The sequence below is a fragment of the Ursus americanus genome, chromosome 1, assembly GCF_024610735.1.
Source record: "Ursus americanus isolate L20-20 chromosome 1, mUrsAme1.1.p, whole genome shotgun sequence".
Lineage (NCBI taxonomy): Eukaryota > Metazoa > Chordata > Mammalia > Carnivora > Ursidae > Ursus > Ursus americanus.
Genome location: NC_142127.1, coordinates 101,221,968 through 101,239,377, shown reverse-complemented (window position 1 = coordinate 101,239,377; position 17,410 = coordinate 101,221,968). Strand labels below are relative to the sequence as shown.

General features: G+C 40.5%; 1 non-coding gene and 1 pseudogene across 1 annotated transcript; one reads left to right on the top strand and one right to left on the bottom strand.

The window, feature by feature from the left end:
• Positions 1-545: 545 nt before the first annotated feature.
• On the bottom strand, positions 546-1,562 carry LOC123790099 (UDP-glucuronosyltransferase 1A9 pseudogene; annotated as a pseudogene).
• A 14,362-nt stretch (positions 1,563-15,924) lies between these two features.
• On the top strand, positions 15,925-15,997 carry TRNAE-CUC (transfer RNA glutamic acid (anticodon CUC)). Its single transcript has one exon. It is a non-coding gene; the product is annotated as a tRNA-Glu (tRNA).
• Positions 15,998-17,410: the final 1,413 nt, after the last annotated feature.

Below are 17,410 nucleotides of genomic sequence, written 5' to 3'. Positions count from 1 at the left end.
AAATGATTTCAGAATGTTTGGTACAGTCTTGCTTATAAAGGCAACGGTGGGAAAAGCTTAAATATCTATCAGTATTGCTTAATTGAGTGAACTATGGTACATCCAAAGTAACGAATATTATGCAACTATTACAAAGAATGTGACACATTTATAGAGATTGACTGTAAAGATGCTAATGATTTATTAGTAAGTGAAAAAAGCAAGGTAAAGAACAATATGTCCAATCCGTTACTAGCTTTTCTTGTAATAAAACAGACGTTAGAACTTATATTAGATATATGCATACATATATAAAATAATTTCAGAAAAATTGGAAAAGCAGCATACAAAATGGCTAAGGGCATTTTCCTATAAGCTATGGCATTAGATTAACAAAATGGAAGTTTCATTATTTACTGTATTTTCAGTAGTTTCCCAAGGGGAGTATTACAAAACGCAGTCTGGAAATTGTATACAATTATATCAGTTGTGTACATACGCGTATCAAAAAGAGCAGCTTTATAAAATTCGCTAATGTACGATTCAATAAACTGGCACAAAATAATTCATTCAACCAGGAAAAACTTTCCAAATATAACGGATGTAAATGACAAATCACAGTTCAGTAAGGATTTTTTTTTTTTTAATGTACAAACTGAGGTTATTCTTACGATGCAAAAGAAGAGGTGACTTACCTTTGGCAATGGCTTTCCCTCCTGGCAGTTAATGCCTCCGATGAAGACCATGTTGGGCATCACAGGTCTGGGATATTCCAAAACAAAGTCAGTTCTTAGCAACCAAATCGACGCTTGGCTGTAGAGATCATACGGGGTGACAGTCGTTTGGAGAATCTCAGATGCAACTTCTACAGCAGTTTTTAAAAAATAGTGGCAAAGTAAGTGTTCCTCCAAGTGGAGGATTTGATTCCACACTCTCTCGCTGAAAGTCATGGCATCTGAGAATCCTGAGAGAACTCTAGAAACATAGGAAGGGGGACTTGGGCACTGTGCGGCGTCTTCAAGATAATGACAAAATACACCCCTGGTGAAGACCACAGATGGGAGAGAAAAATATTTGGCTATAATTAAGCCACACATATCAAAAGGATCCAGAAACACGGCGTCAAAAGAACTCTGCCTTATGTATTCTATTAATTTTGTGTCGTTAAACAAATTCTTACAGTGTAAAAAAACTTCTATAAATATTTCGTTGGGTGAACTCATTAGCAAAGAAACTGTACTTTCTTGACGAGTTTTCCAATGAGAGTCAGAGAAAATCTTGAACAGATGATTCAATTCCTCCAGAGTGTACCTTGTGGAATAAGTCTTCAGTGTAAAATTGGAGGATTTTCCCAGGTGCCAACTCACCTCCGGCACTATTAAAACCACCTCATGGCCTCTGTGGACAAGTTCCTCCACAACCGAACGCATGGTAAACCAGTGGCTCCCATCCATGGGTACCACCAGCAGCTTGCCTGCCTCGGCAAAGCCAGAAGTCAGCAGCAGACACACACAGAGAAGAGGAAAGCCGGTCAAAATTGCAGGAGCCATTTGGGAAACTGCAGCCCAGAGCAATGCAGCTGCTTGGATTCAGAGCTGGTGTAATATGGTCCGAGGAAGAAGTACAGACACAAAGCCCGCCCAGGAGAGGGCGTGTATTCACACATTCATTTAAAAAAAAAGCATTACCAGTGATGCACTCCTCAGAACAATAATGAATGAGTCGCATTTGCTGACACACATGCTTGTACGTTTTCCAGATAAGAATACCTTTTGATCTTTGCCTTGTCAGAGATCGTGCGCTGTATCGCACCCAATGGTCATTTGGAAACAGAATATTAGGCAATGCTTTTGAGGGCTCAGAATGATAAAAAGGAAAGTAATGCCAATAAATGTGATATTTTGCAATTTGTTCCAAGGACAATTTGGGTTTTATTCTCAGACTGCATAAGACGATTTTGCTCAGAAAGAGATTGGCATCCCAGTTTCCGAGGAAAGACCTGAAGTCACTTACCACTACCTTCCTCATGGGCAGTGGAACTGTGACATGCCTGGCACTGCCACTTGTTGCTCCATATCCAAACCCTCTGAGGCCTTCAAAATGCTAAGAGTGACAATCCCACTTCCATGGACCATTCTAGGAATGTGATTGATGGAATGTGATGTCATCTATTTTAATTCACTTTCCCTAGATCCATCACATGCAGTGGGTGGTCACCTGTCCAATGCTTGCCAGAAGACCTCTGCTAGGTGTCCTCTCTCTTTCCTCTCTGCTTCTGCATTCCTCTGTCTAGACCTCTCTGCTGCAGAATAGCCCCAATCGGACTGCTACCCTACTTCAGGGATCTCTGTATCTGTCTGCCACACTCTACCGAGCACTCATTGAGGGCAGAGGACATATCTTCTCCATATCTGCACCCTCCTCCCACAGGACCCATGCTATGCCTCACGCAGAGAAAGCACACAAGGAATGTGAGTTGCATGGGACTCAATTGCACTGTGCAAGTTCTCTAAACACCTTTCTGGGTGAGTTCAGTGGCGTATGTCAGACAAGACCCTGAGAAACATTTAGTGAGGAATTCTAGAGCCAATCTGGGGGCATAATCATTGGGAGGAGCCAACATGGCTCCTTCTGAGATGCCCCAAATATTAGTAAACATTTGCTTAGTCACCATTTCGCTTGGTGACTGAGGCACTTTCAGATGAATGTCTGAAAAATAACAATGGGGCAAATGATCTACCTTCCTGGAACGCTTACTTCAGAATAGATATCAATAAAATAGAAAATAGAAGAACAATAGATACAATCAGTAAACCCAAAAGCTGGTTCTTTGAGAAGATGAATTAACCTGATGAAACTCTAAATTAACTGATCAGAAAAAAGAGAAAGAAAAAGAAATTAACAATATCAGGAATGAGAAAAGTGGCATCACTACAGTTTCCACAGATGTTCAAAGAAAAACCAGAGGCTGGAGTCTAAGATGGCAGAGGAGCTGGAGACCTTAATTTCATCTAGTCTCAGGAATTCAGCTAGATAGTTATCAAATCATTCTGAAAAACTGCAAACTCAACTGGAGATCAAGGAAAAGCATAACTTCAACTCTACGACGAGAAAAGCGACCAATTTCTACAAGTGTATATTTCTCGGGGGTCCTTATTACCATTTTTGTATTTTGTTCTCTCCCTCAGCTGTTCTTCCCTGGACAGGATGACAAGATGGAAAAACTCACCTCAAAAAAGACAACAAGAGGCAGGATGGACTGCCGGGGACCTAATAAATATGGGCATTAGTAAGATGACAGAACAAGGGTTCAAAATAACGATTATAAAAACCCTAGCTGGACTCGAAAAAGGCATAGAAGACACTAGAGAATCCCTTTTTGGAGAAATAAAAGAACTAAAATCTAACCAAGTCGAACTCAAAAACACTATTAATGAGATGCAATCAAACCTAGAGGCTCTTAATTACTATGATAAATGAGGCAAAAGAGAGAAGTAGTGATATAGAAGACCAAACGATGGAGAATAAAGGATCTGAGAAAAAGAGAGATAAACAACTACTGCATCACGAGGGGAGAATTTGAGAGATATGTGATACCTTAAACAGAGCAGTATTAGAATAATAGGGATCCCAGAAGAAGAGGAAAGGGAGAGAGAGACAGAAGGTATATTGGAGCAAATTATAGTGGAGAACTTCCCTAATGTGGGCAAGGAAACAAGATACAGGGAATCAGATTGGACAACACCCCTACCCTGGGGAAGGGAACAAGGCACACAGAACCTCCCTCAAAATCAATAAAAATAGGTCGACACCCTGACCTATAACAGTGAAACTTCCAAATCTTGTGGACAAAGAGAAAATCCTGAAAGCAGCTCGGGGATAAGAGTCTCTAAGCTACAAGGACAGAAACATTAGATTGGCAGCAGACCTATCCACGGAGACCTGGCAGGCCAGAAAGGACCGGCATGATATATTCAGGGCACTAAATGAGAAAAGTATGCAGCCAAGAATAGTTTATCCAGCTAGCATGTCATTCACAATAGAAGGAATGATAAAAAGCTTCCAGAACAAACAGAAAAACGAATTTGCAATCACCAAATAAGCCCGACAAGAAATATTAAAAGGGGTTCTTTGAGCATAGAGAGAGCCCAGAAGTTACATAGACCAGAAAGGGACAGAGACAATATACAGTAACAGTTACCTTACAGGCAGTACAATGGCACCAAACTCATATCTTTCCATAGTTACTCCAAATGTAAATGGGCTAAATGCCCCACTCAAAAGACACAGGGTATCAGATTGGATAAAAATCAAGACCCATCAATATGCTGTCTCCAAGAGACTCATTTTAGACCCAAAGTCACCTCCAGATTGAAAGTGAAGGGGTGGAAAACCATTTATCATGCTAATGGACATCAAGAGAAAGCTGGGGTGGCCATCCTTACATCAGAAAAATTAGATTTTAAACCAAAGACTGTAATAAGAGATGAGGAAGGACACTGTATCAAATTAAAGGGGCTATCCAACAAGAAGATCTAACAATTGTAAATACGTATATCCCTAACATAGGATCAGCCAATTAAGTAAGCCAATTAATAACAAAATCAAAGAAACACAGCGCTAATAATTAGGTAGTAGTAGGGGACTTTAACACCCCCCTCACTGCAATAGACAGATCATTGAAGCAGAAGATCAACAAGGAAATAAGGGCTTTGAATGACACACCAGACCAGAAGGATTCCACAGAGGTATTCGGAGCATTCCGTCCCAAAGCAAACAGAATACATATTCTTCTCTAGTACACATGGAACATTGTCCAGAATAGATCACATCCTGGGTCACAAACCAGTTCTTAACAGGTACCAAAAGATTGGGATCATTCCCTGCATATTTTTGGGCCACGATGCTTTGATATTGGAACTCAATCACGAGAGGAAAGTTGGAAAGAACTCAAATACATGGAGGCTAAAGAGCATCCTACTAAAGAATGAATGGGTCAGTGAGGAAATTAAAGAAGAATTTTAAAAATCCATGGAAACAAATGAAAATGAAAACGCAACTGTTCAAAATCTTTGGGATGCAGCAAAATCAGTCCTAAGAGGGAAGCAGATAGCACTATAAGCCTTTCTCAAGAAACAAGAAAGGTCTCAAATGCACACCCTAAGCCTACACCTAAAGGAGCTGGAGAAAGAACAGCAAATAAAGCCTAAACCAGCAGGAGAAGAGAAATGATAAGGATTACAGCAGAAATCAATGAACCAGAAACCAAAAGAACAGTAGAACAGATCGATGAAACTAGGAGCTGGTTCTCTGAAAGAATTAATAACATCGATAAACCCCTGGACAGACTTATCCACAGGAAATGAGTAGGGACCCAAATAAATAAAATCATGAATGAAAGAGGGCAGATTACAGCCAACCCAAAGAAATAAAAATAGTTGTAAGAACATACTATGAGCAACCATATGCCAACAAATTAGGCAATGTGGAAGAAATGGATGCATTCCTAGGGATATATAAACTACCAAAACTGAACCAGGAAGAAATAGAAAACCTGAACAGACCCATAACCAGCAAGGAAACTGAAGCACTAATCAAAAATCTCCCAACAAACAAGAGCCCAGGGCCAGATGGCCTGCCAGGGCCAGACGGCTTCCCAAGGGAATTCCACCAAACATTTAAAGAAGAACTAATACCTATTCTTCTGAAGCTGTTTCAGAAAATTGAAATGGAAGGAAAACTTCCAAGCTCTCTCTATGAGGCCGGTATTACCTTGATCCCAGCACCAGGCAAAGACCCCATCAAAAAGGCAAATTACAGACCAATATCTCTGATGAACGTGGATGCAAAAATTCTCACCAAAATACTAGCCAATAGGATCCAATGGCACATTAAAAGGATTATTCACCATGACCAAGTGGGATCTATTCCTGGGCTGTAAGGTTGGTTCAACACCCACAAATCAATCAAGGTGATACACTATAGAAATAAAAGAAAGGACAAGAACCATATGATCCTCTCAATAGATGCAGAAAAAGCATTTGACAAACTATAGCATCCTTTCTTTATTAGGCCGGTGATGGGTATTAAGGAGGGCACATATTGCATGGTGCACTGGGTATTATACGCAAATAAAGAACCATGGAACACTACATCAAAAACTAAGGATATATTGTATGGTGACTAACATAACATAATAAATTATCAAAAAAAAAAATAAAACTCTTCACATTTAGGGATAGAGAGTACAAAACTCAATATCCTGAAAGCTATGTATGAAAAACCCACTACGAATATCATTCTCAATGGGGAAAAACTGTAGAGCTTTTCCCCTAAGTTCAGGAACATGGCAGGGATGTGCACTATCATCACTGCTGTTCAACATAGTATAGAATTCCTAGCCTCAGAAATCAGACAACCAAAAGAAATAAAAGGCATCCGAATCAGCAAAGAAGAACTCAAACTTTCACTCTTTGCAGATGACAGGATACTCTATATGGAAAACCCAAAAGACTCCACCAGAAAATTGCTAGAATTCATATAGGAATTCAGTAAAGGGGCAGGATGTAAAATCAATGCACAGAAATCAGTTGCATTTCTATACACTAACAATGAGACAGAAGAAAGAGAAATTAAGGAGTTGATCCCATTTACAATTGCGCCCCAAACCGTGATACCCAGGAATAAACCTAACCAAAGAGGCAAATGAACTGTACTCAAAAAGTATAGAACACTCATGAAAGAAATGGAGGAAGACACAAAACAATGGAAAAACTTTCCATGCTCATTGATTAGAACAATTATTGTTAAAATGTCTATGTGTAGACATTGATTAGAAGAATAAATATGGTTAAATATTGTTAAAATGTCCATGCATAGAGTAATCTACACATTCAGTGCAATCCCTATCAAAATACCATCAACTTTTTTCACACAACTGGAACAAATAATCCTAAAAATCTTATGGAACAAGAAGGACCCCGAATAGCCCAAAGGAAACCAAGCTGGTGGCATCACAATTCCGGACTTCAAGCTCTATTACAAAGCTGTAATCATCAAGACGTTATGGCACTGGCACAAAAACAGACACATAGATCAATGGAGCAGAATAGAGAACTCAGAAATGGACCCTGGACTCTATGATCAGCTAGTCTTCAACAAAGCCAGAAAGAATATCCAATGGAAAAAAAGACCTTCTCTTCAACAAATGGTGTTGGGGAAATTGGACAGCCACTTGCAGATGAATGAAACTGGACCACTTCCTTACACCATGCACAAAAATAGACTCAAACTGGATGAAAGACCTAAACGTGAGACAGGACTCCTTCAAAATCCTGGAGGAGAACACAGGCAGCCAACTCTTCGACCTCAGCTGCAGCAACTTCTTGCTAGACACGTCTCTAAAGGCAAGGGAAACAAAGGCATTTTAAAAATGAACTACTGGGACTTTATTCAAGATGAAAAGCTTGTGCACAGCAAAGGAAACCGTCAACAAAGCAAAGAGGCAATCCACAGAATGGGAGAAGATATTTGCAAATGACACTACAGATAAAGGGCTGGTATGCAAGATCTATAAAGAACTTCTCAAACTCAACACCCAGAAAAACAAATAATCTAGTCAAAAAATGGGCAGAAGATAGGAAAAGACACTTTTCCAATGAAGACGTACGAATGGCTAACAGACACATGAAAAAATGTTCAACGTCATTAGCCATCAGGGAAATTCAAATCCAAACCACTTTGAAATACCACCTTACACCAGTTAGAATGGCAAAAATTGACAAGGCAAGAAACAACAAATGTTGGAGAGGATGTGGAGAAAGGGGATCCTTCCCACACTGTTGGTGGGAATGCAAGCTGGTACAGCCACAATGGGAACAGTACGGAGGTTCCTCAAAAAGTTGAAAATAGAGCTGCCCTGTAAGACCCAGCAATCATATTAGTGGGTATTTACCCCAAAGATACAAATGTAGTGATCTGAACGGGCATGTGCACCCCAATGTTTATCGCAGCAATGTCTGAAATAGCCAAACTATAGAAAGAGCTCATCGACAGAAGAATGGAGAAAGATGTGGTACAACACACACACACACACACACACGCATACACACACAATGGAATATTAGGCAGCCCTCAAAAACTGAAATCTTGCCATTTGCAACATGGATGGAACTAGAGGGTAGTACGCTGAGTGAAACAAGTCAATCAGAGAAAGCCAATTATCATATGATCTCACTGATATGTGGAATTTAGGAAACAAGGCAGAGAATCATAGGGGAAAAGAGGAAAAAATGAAATGAGATGAAACCAGAGAGGGAGACAAACCATAAGCGACCATAATCACAAGACACAAACTGAGGGGTTGCTGGAGGGGTGGGGGGTAGAGGAATGGGGTAACCGGGTGATGGACACTGGGGAGTGTATGTGTTGTAATGAGCAACATATTATTGGGTTGGGTGTTATATAAGACTGATCAGTAACAGACCTGTACCCCTGAGACAAATAATACATGACATGTTATTTAATTGAATTTAAACTTAAAAAAAGAAAAAGAGATAGAAAGAATATCAAGAACAGGGGCGCCTGGGTGGCACAGTCGCTAAGCGTCTGCCTTTGGCTCAGGGCGTGATCTCGGTGTTCTGGGATCGAGCCCCACATCAGGCTCCTCTGATAGGAGCCTGCTTCTTCCTCTCCCGCTCCCCCTGCTTGTGTTCCTCCTCTCGCTGGCAGTCTCTCTCTGTCAAATTAAATAAATAAAATCTTTAAAAAAAAAAAAAAAAGAAAGAATATCAAGAAGAAATTTACACCAATATATTCTACATCTTAGATGAAATGGACAAATTTCTCACAAGATGCAAACTACTAGAGTTGAATCAAGAAGAAAGAAATAAAAATAACTTGTGTGTTTTAAGTTGAATTAAGTTTGAATTCAAACTCTCCCGCAAAGAAAACTTCAAGCCCAAATGGCTTCACTGAGAAAAGCTACCAAACACTGGAGGAAGGAAAAAAAAAAACCAATTATTTTTCCAAAATATATTCTGAAATGAGGAAAGATATATTCTAGAGACAGATGCACAGAGAACTTCCTAATCTTTCCAGGAGACCACAGAGTTGGTCAATGAGACCAGTATTACCACATACCAAAACTAGATGACATCATAAGAAAGGAAAACCGTATAGACTGGAAGGGGGATGGGATGAGGTAACCAGGTGTTGAGTATTAAGGAGATCACGGGTGGTGATGAACACTGGGTGTTATATGCAACTAATGAATCCTTGAACACTACATCAAAAACTAATGATGTACCATATGCTGGCTAATTGAACATAGTAATAAATAAATAAATATAAACGAATTTTTTAAAAAAGAAAAATGTATAGAGCAATACCCCTCATAAGTATAATGCAAAAATTCTAAACAGAATTTAACAAATCAAATTAAATTATATAGATGTATATAAAAGACATATAATAATAATATATGAAATGATAGTGGGACTTATCCCAGGAATACAAGGCAGTTTTAACATTAGAAAATCAATCAAGATAATTCACCATATAAATAAACCAAAAAAGTACAACCATATAATCATCTCCATAGGCACAGAAAAGGTATTCGAAAAAATCCAACATCTGTTCCTGATAAAAAATCATCACAAAACTAGGACAAGAAGGGAAGGTTCTCTACTTAATAAAGAGCATCTACGAAAAACCCAGAATTAACATCATACTTAGTGGTGAATGACTGAACGCTTTACTCCTAATCAGATACAAGCCAAGGATGACTGTCTTACCACTTCCATTCTACATTGTTCTGGAGATTCTATCCAACACAGTCGGTCAAGACACATAAAAGGCATCCAGACTGGAAAGAAAAGGTCTCACTGCCTTATTCACAGACAACAGGATCATCTCTGAAGAAATTCCAATGGAATCTACAAAATATCCTAGAACCAATAAGTAAGTTCGGCACAGTTGCAGGATACAAGATCAACACTCAAAACTCCATTGTGATTTAGAGCAACTGGGTGGCTCAGCGGGTTAAGCGGCCAGCTCTTGATTTCTACTCAAGTCATGACCTCAGTATCCTGGGATCTAGCCCCTAGTCAGGCTCCATGCTCAGCGGGAAGTTGGCTTCAGGATTTTCTCTCTTCCTCTGTCCTTCCCCCCAATCCCTGCTTGCTCATGTTCTCTCTCTGTCTCTCTCTAAAATAAATAAATAAATAAAATCTTACAAATAAATAAATAAATAAATAAATAAATAAATAAATAAAAATACGGAAGGAGAATCCACAGACTGGGAGAAAATATTTGTACAGCATATACCTGATAGAGGACTTCTGTACGAATAAAGAACTCTTGAAACTCTCTAAGAGGGAAAAAGAATTTTTTTAAATAGGCAAAGACTTGAACAGACATTTCATCAGAAGATATACAGAAGGGAATCAGGCACAGGAAAACGTGCTCCATGTCATTACACATTGGAGAATTTAAAACTACAATTGAATGGGGCGCCTGGGTGGCTCAGTCAGTTACGTGTCCGCCTTAGCTGAGGCCATGATCCCGAAGATCTAGGACACAGTCCCTTGTGGGGGCGGGGGGGGGGGGGTCCTGCTCAGCGGGGAGTATACTTCTCCCTCTGCCCCTCACCCCACTCATGCTCTCTCCCTCTCTCTCAAATAAATAAATAAATAAATAAATAAAATCATAAGAAAAAAACCCTACAATTTAATTTGCACGCCCCACAGAATGGCTGAAATGCGAAAGACGGCCTGCTCCAATTGTTGGCGAATCTGTGACGGAGCTGGACCTCTCATACGCTGCTGCTGAGACCCTACAATGGTTTGGCAGTTTCTTAGAAAGGTAAGCCTACTCCGGCCAGACAGCCCAAGGCTCTGCATTCCTAGGTATTTATCCACGAGACAAGAAAGCATACTTCCAGAACTGCTTGTATTTTTCATTTTCTTGTGACGTTTGGACATCTTAAAAACCCTTCTGGCTGGGGAGACTACACTCACTCCTTCCTAGCCCTAATTCTTAGAGCTAGCAAAGGGCCCAGTCCAGGGCATGCCTTCGATATGCAAACTAACCATTCCAGCGCCCTAGGAGACACTATTCCTCTGCCTTAATCATCCCAGGGCTAGGGACCAGGCAACCAGGCCACACCCCTATAGCTTAGAGCCTACCAAAATTATTCAGACTAGCCGGTTCTAACCTCTTTGCCTGCCCTGCCTTGCCATTCCATGAAAACACTGAAAAAGTCAGTGGCCCAGGCCCTCCCCTGGCCTTGCTGCTTCTGCCTCCTGACCAAGCCTGGCGCTTCCTCCACGTAGCCTTGCTTGGCACGCCCTTTCTCTAGGACTTACGTGTATAATAAACTTTGTTTTCCGGAGCCTCTCCTGTGTCTCCTCTTATGGCTGCACCTAAGGGACCATCACATAAAAGGACACAGAATGCTTCCATATAGAAATTGGAGCCGAATGAGAGGCTTGAAATCACGACCCTGAGTTCCAGACCTGAGCTGAGATCAAGAGTTGGGTGCTTAACCAACTGAGCCACCCAGGTGCCCCTGAAAGGATTACCTTTCAAAGCATCCTTTGCAACTACTTAAACCATTAGTGAAAAAAGATTTTAGCTGACTACTTGAAAACAAGTACAGGGCTTTGTACCCCCATCTATCACTTGGACCTCCAGCCAACACAGCCACTCTTCAACCCACCCTGGAGGCAGCCTGTTCCATCTGTAGGCATCCCAGACTTTGGGGAAGCTCTTTCTTATAAAAACAATGCAACAACTGCTCCCAGGTACTGATTTATTTATCCTGACAGTAAAGGATGGACTCTAACGGCGTTCAGATCCTACCTCACTAGCTTCTAAAATTAAGTATATCTGAAACACAACTCTTGGTTTCCCTCCATGAGCTCTTCCTTCTCTTCCAGGCTTTCCGGATGGTAACGGCATTTCCATCTACCTAGTATTTCAGGTCACAGCGCGTACAAGGCATCACTCTCCCACAGCCTCACCACTCACCATTCAGCGTTCAAGCGGACAAGTGAAGCCATACAGTCAAAGATACATACAGTCAAAGGACTTGTTACAGGATTTGACCTACACTATCTGGGAGCTGACCGAACGACTTCTGTCAACAGTCTGACGCTGGAGCTTAAGGACAGCAGGGTGAGTCTTCAGAAAGTGTGGGTGGGTGTGGAGTGGGGGAGCAAGGACGAGCTGGGGCCCACAAGGACGAGCTGAAACCCAGGAGAAAGGACTCGAACCCTGCAGTGTGCTCGGGCCTCCAACCTTGAGGATGTGGGTGTCCTCCGGGAGAAGCTGGCGCTCTTCCTCACAGAGCTAAACACATCCGTCCCCCCTGTGGGAAAAGCTGAAGGAGGAGCCAGGGAAGGGAATTCCAGGAAATGATATCCAGCCTCGTCTACCTGACATATTACACAGCCACCGCACAACCCATGCCCACGTCCTGTCCTAGTTCCAGAATAGCTCTCCAATCTGCCCTTGCACACTCCACCTCCACTGACCCCAATCCACCACCACGTCCTGCTTGGATGCCAGGAGTAACCTCCTAACTGAATTTCCTGCCGTCGTTCTTGCTCTGTAGAGAGAAGCCAGAGGGGTCTTTCCAAACATAAATCACTCTGCTATGTCTTCATAACACCATTGCATACTTCCCATTGCACTTAGAAAATGCGCCAACTTATCTCGGCCGAAATCTCCTGCGTGAGTCCAGCTCCCATCCATCTTTTTAACCAACTCTGCTTGCTCCCTCCACTCAGCCTCCTTCCTGCATCCGGAACATGACAATTTCCTTGTCACCTCAGGACCTTAGCATTGGCTGTCGCCTCGGCCTGGAGTGGTCTTTCCTGGGCTCTTCATGTGCCGTCTCATTTGTTAGTTCTCCTCCAACAAGTCTGCCTTGAGGGTGACATCAGAAACAGCCCCACCCTCATCCCGGCCACTTACTCTGTCACATCCCTCTATTCTTTCCTCGAGCCACTTATCACTGTGTACAGCTACCAAATAGCTTTTCCTTCGTTTCCTCCACTAGAAAGTGAGCTGCCGGGGCCCCTGGTGACTCAGTTGGTTAAACGCCTGACTCCTGATTTCAGCTCCGGTCGTGGTCTCAGCCCCACATAAGTCTCTGCACTCGGCGGGGAGTCTGTTTGTCCCTCTCCCTCTGCTCCTGCCCCCTTCTCTCTCTCTCTCTCTCTCTTAAATAAATAAATAAATAAATAAATAAATAAATAAATAAAATCTTTTTTTTTTTAAAAAAGAAAGTGAGCTCCATGAAATTAGGCACCTCGATATATCAATCTTACTCATATTATATCTTAGACATCTAGCCCTGTGTCTGCCACTTGCTAGATGCTCTGAAATACAGTTGATGCTTACCAAATATTCATTCAAGAATGAGTAAGGGAAGGAAGGAAGGAAGGAAGGAAGGAAGGAAGGAAGGAAGGAAGGAAGGGAAAAGTACAAAGCAGCTCAACTCTCCTTGCCAGGGCAACTGAACCTCAGCCCAGGCGACTGCTCCAGCTCGTCTCCAGGTCTTCTCACCTTACAGAGCAGGTTCAACGTCACCTGCTCAGGCATCTGGCCTCTGGTGATCCACGCCGTGGTCACTGCCCGGCCTCAACCAGGGCTGCTGCACCCATTTCAGAGACATCACAGCCTCCATGCCAGCAGTCCCGTTTTTAACAGAAAGCTTTCCCTGCTTGAGTTCTTTTACTCTAGCTCTTCTTTCTTCCAGCACTAGTTGAAATCCTATGCAAATCTGCAAGAACAACTGTTCTTGACTCTGCAAATGGACTGCCTGTGAATGCCCCCAAGACCAATGAGGACCCAGGAATACTGCAGTGGGAAGGGTTTATAGACTTCTCTGAATCTTCTAAAAATGATTTTTGTTGAGGAATTTTGCATCTGTAGTCATCAGGCATACTGGCTTGCAATTTTTTTTTCTTGTAGTATGCTTTTGTCTGGCTTTTGTATCTGGCTTTGGTATTTGATTCTGGCCTCTTAAAATGGGTTTGGACATGTTCCTTCCTCCTGTATTTTTCGGAAGAGTTTGAGAAGGATCAGAATTAATTATTCTTTCAATATTTGGTAGAATTTTCAGTGAAACCATTTAGCCTTGGGTTTTTCTTTGTAAGGAGATTTTTTTCCTTTTTTTTGAGTAGGTCCCATGCCCAGCATGAAGCCCAACACTGGGCTGGAATTTACCCTGAGATCAAAACCTGAGCTTAGATCAAGAGTCAGATGCCCAATAAACTGAGCCATCTAGGTGCCCCTGTTAGGAGATTTTGGATTAACAATTCAGTCTCCTTACTCATTATTGGTTTGTTTAGATTTTCTATTTCTTCGTAATCCAGGCATGGCAGGTTTTACAGTCCTAGGAATTTATCCATTTGTCTAGGTTGTCCAATGTATTGGTATGTACTTGTTCATAGTAGTCTCTTATGGTCCTCTCTATTTCTATGATATCCATTGCAATATGTCCTCTTTTATTTCTTATTCTGTTCATTTGACCCTTCTCTGTTTTTTTTTCTTAGTCCAACTGAAAGTTATCAATTTTGTTTATCTTAAAAAAAAAAAAAACAACAGCCACTCTAGTTTCATTGATTGTTTTCATTGCCTCTCTAGTCTCTGTTTCCCCTATTTCTGGTCTGACTTGTTATTTCCTTCCTTCTACTAATTTTGGGCTCAGTTTGTTCTTTTTCTAGTTCCTTGAGGTGTAAGTTAAATTGTTTAATTAAGAACGTGTTATATGCATTGCATCAAAAACTGAGGATGTACTGTATGGTGACTAATATAACAAAATAAAAATTATTTAAAAAAAAAGAACTTTCTTATTTCTTAATGTGGGTGTATATTGCTATGAACTTCCCTCTCAGGACAACTTTACATTTAGGCAGTTTGCATTTCCATTCTCATTTGTCTCTGATACTTTTTTTAAAAAGACTTATTTATTTACTTTAGAGAAAGAGAGAATGGGGGAGGGGAAGAGGGAGAAAGAGAATCTCAAGCAGACTCCAGGCCCAGTGCAGAGCCTGATATGGGGCTCAGTCTCACAGCCCTGAGACCATGACCTGAGCCAAAATGAAGAGTTGGGCACTTAACTGACTAAGCCACCCAAGTGCCCCTCTCTGACACTTTTTTATTTCTCTTTTTATTTCTTCTTTGTCCATACAATTGTTCAGGAGCATTTTGTTTAATCTCTACACATTTGTGAATTTTCTGGTTTCGCTCCTGTTCTTGAATTCTAGATTCATACCACTGAGGTCAGAAAAGATTCTTGGCATGATTTCAATCTTCTTACACTTGCCAAGGCTTGTTTTATGGTCTGAATTATTGGAGTTGTGTGCTGCTGTCTATTTCTCCCTTTGGAAATATCAATATCTCCTTTTATATTTCCTAATGTTGAGTATACATGTATTTACAATTGTCATATCCTCTTGATGAACTGAACCCTTTACCATTATATAATGACCTTTTCATATCTTGTTATAGTTCTTGGCTTACAGTCCATCTTGTCTGATATAAGTATAGCTACCCATGCTCTCTTTGGGCTGCTATCTTGTTCATCCCTTCACTTTCCATCTATATGTGTCCTTAAGTAGAAGAGAATCTCTTATAGGCACCATATAGTTAGGTCTTATTTTTATATCCATTCAGCTACTCTATGTCTTTCGATTAAAGATTTAGTCCATTTACATTTAAGATTTTATTGATAGGTAAGAGCTTACTGTTGCTACTTTTTAATCGTTTTCTAAGTGTTTTGTAAATCCATTGTTCCTTCCTTCCTCTCTTGCTGTCTTCTTTTGTGATTTGATGATGTTCTGCTTTGAGTCCTTTCTCTTTATATTTTGTATATGTATTATAGCAAACCAAATTCAACAGCACATTAAAAGGATCATATACCGTGATTGGGGCGCCTGGCTGGCTCAGTTGGTAGAGCATGAGACTCTCAATCTCAGAGTTGTGAGTTCAAGCCCCACATTGGGTGTAAAGCTTACTTAATTTAAAAAAAAGTTTAAAAGGATCATATACCTGGGTGCCTGGGTGGCACAGTCAGTTGGGCATCTGACTCTTGGCTTTGAGGCAGGTCATGATTTCAGGGTCATAAGATCAAGCCCCACATCAGGCTCTGTGCTCGGCACAGAGTCTGCTTAAGACGTTCTTTCCCTCTTCCTTTGCCCCTCTCCTGCTCTCTCTCTCTCTCTCTCTCAAATAAATAAATAAATAAATCTTTTTCAAAAAAGAATAACATACCATGATCAAGAGGGATTTATCTCTGGAGTGTAAGGAATGTTCAACATTTACAAACCAATAAATGTAATACATTAACAAAATGAAGACTAAAAATCATATGATTATCTCAATAGATGCAGTAAAAGCATTGGACAAAATTCAATATTCCCTTGGTAAAAACTCTCAACAAATTCAGTATAGAAGGAATGTACCTCAACATGAAAAAGGTCATATATGACAAATCCACAGCTAACTTCATACTTAACGATGAAAGACTGAAAGTTTTCACTCTAAGATCAGAAACAAGGGAAAGGGACCCACTCTCACCACTTCCATTCAACATAATAGTGCAAGTCCTAGCCAGGTCAATTAGGGAGGAAAAAGAAATAAAAAGCATTCAAATCTGAAAATAAGAAGGAAAATTATCTCTATTTGCAGATTACATGATCTTACATGTAGCAAATGCAAAGATTCCACCAAAAAACTATTAGAACTGGTAAATGAATTCAGTAAATTTGCAGGATAAAAAGTCAATATGCAAAAATCATTTGTGTTTCTATATACTAACAATGAAGTGTCCAAAAAAGTTGAGAAAACCATTCCATTTACGTAGCATCAAAAGGAAAAGTAGAATATTTAAGAATAAATTTAACCAGAAGGGGGTGTGAAAGATCTGTACACCAAAAACTATAAGACATTGATGAAAGAATTTGAAGAAGACACAAATAAATAGAAAAATATGCAGTGTTCACGGAGCGTAAAAAGTCTTGTTATTAAGACGTTCAGACTACCTAAAGTGATCTACAGATCCAATGCAATCTCTATCAAAATTCTAGTAGCACTGTTTCACAGAAATAGAAGTAACAATTCTAAAATTTTCATAGAACCACAGAAGACCCCCAATAGCTAAAGCAACCTTGAACAAAAAGAACAAAGCTGGAGGCATCACACTTCATGACTTCAAACTATATTACAAAGTGATAGTAATCAAAACAATATGGTACTGGCATAAAAACAGACACATAGATCAGTGAAAACGAAAAGAAACTTCAGAAATAAATCCATGCATATATGACCAGCTAATTTTCAACAAAGCTGCCAAGAATACACAATGGGGAAAGGATAGTCTCTTCAATAAATGGTGTTGGGAAAATTAGATATCTACACT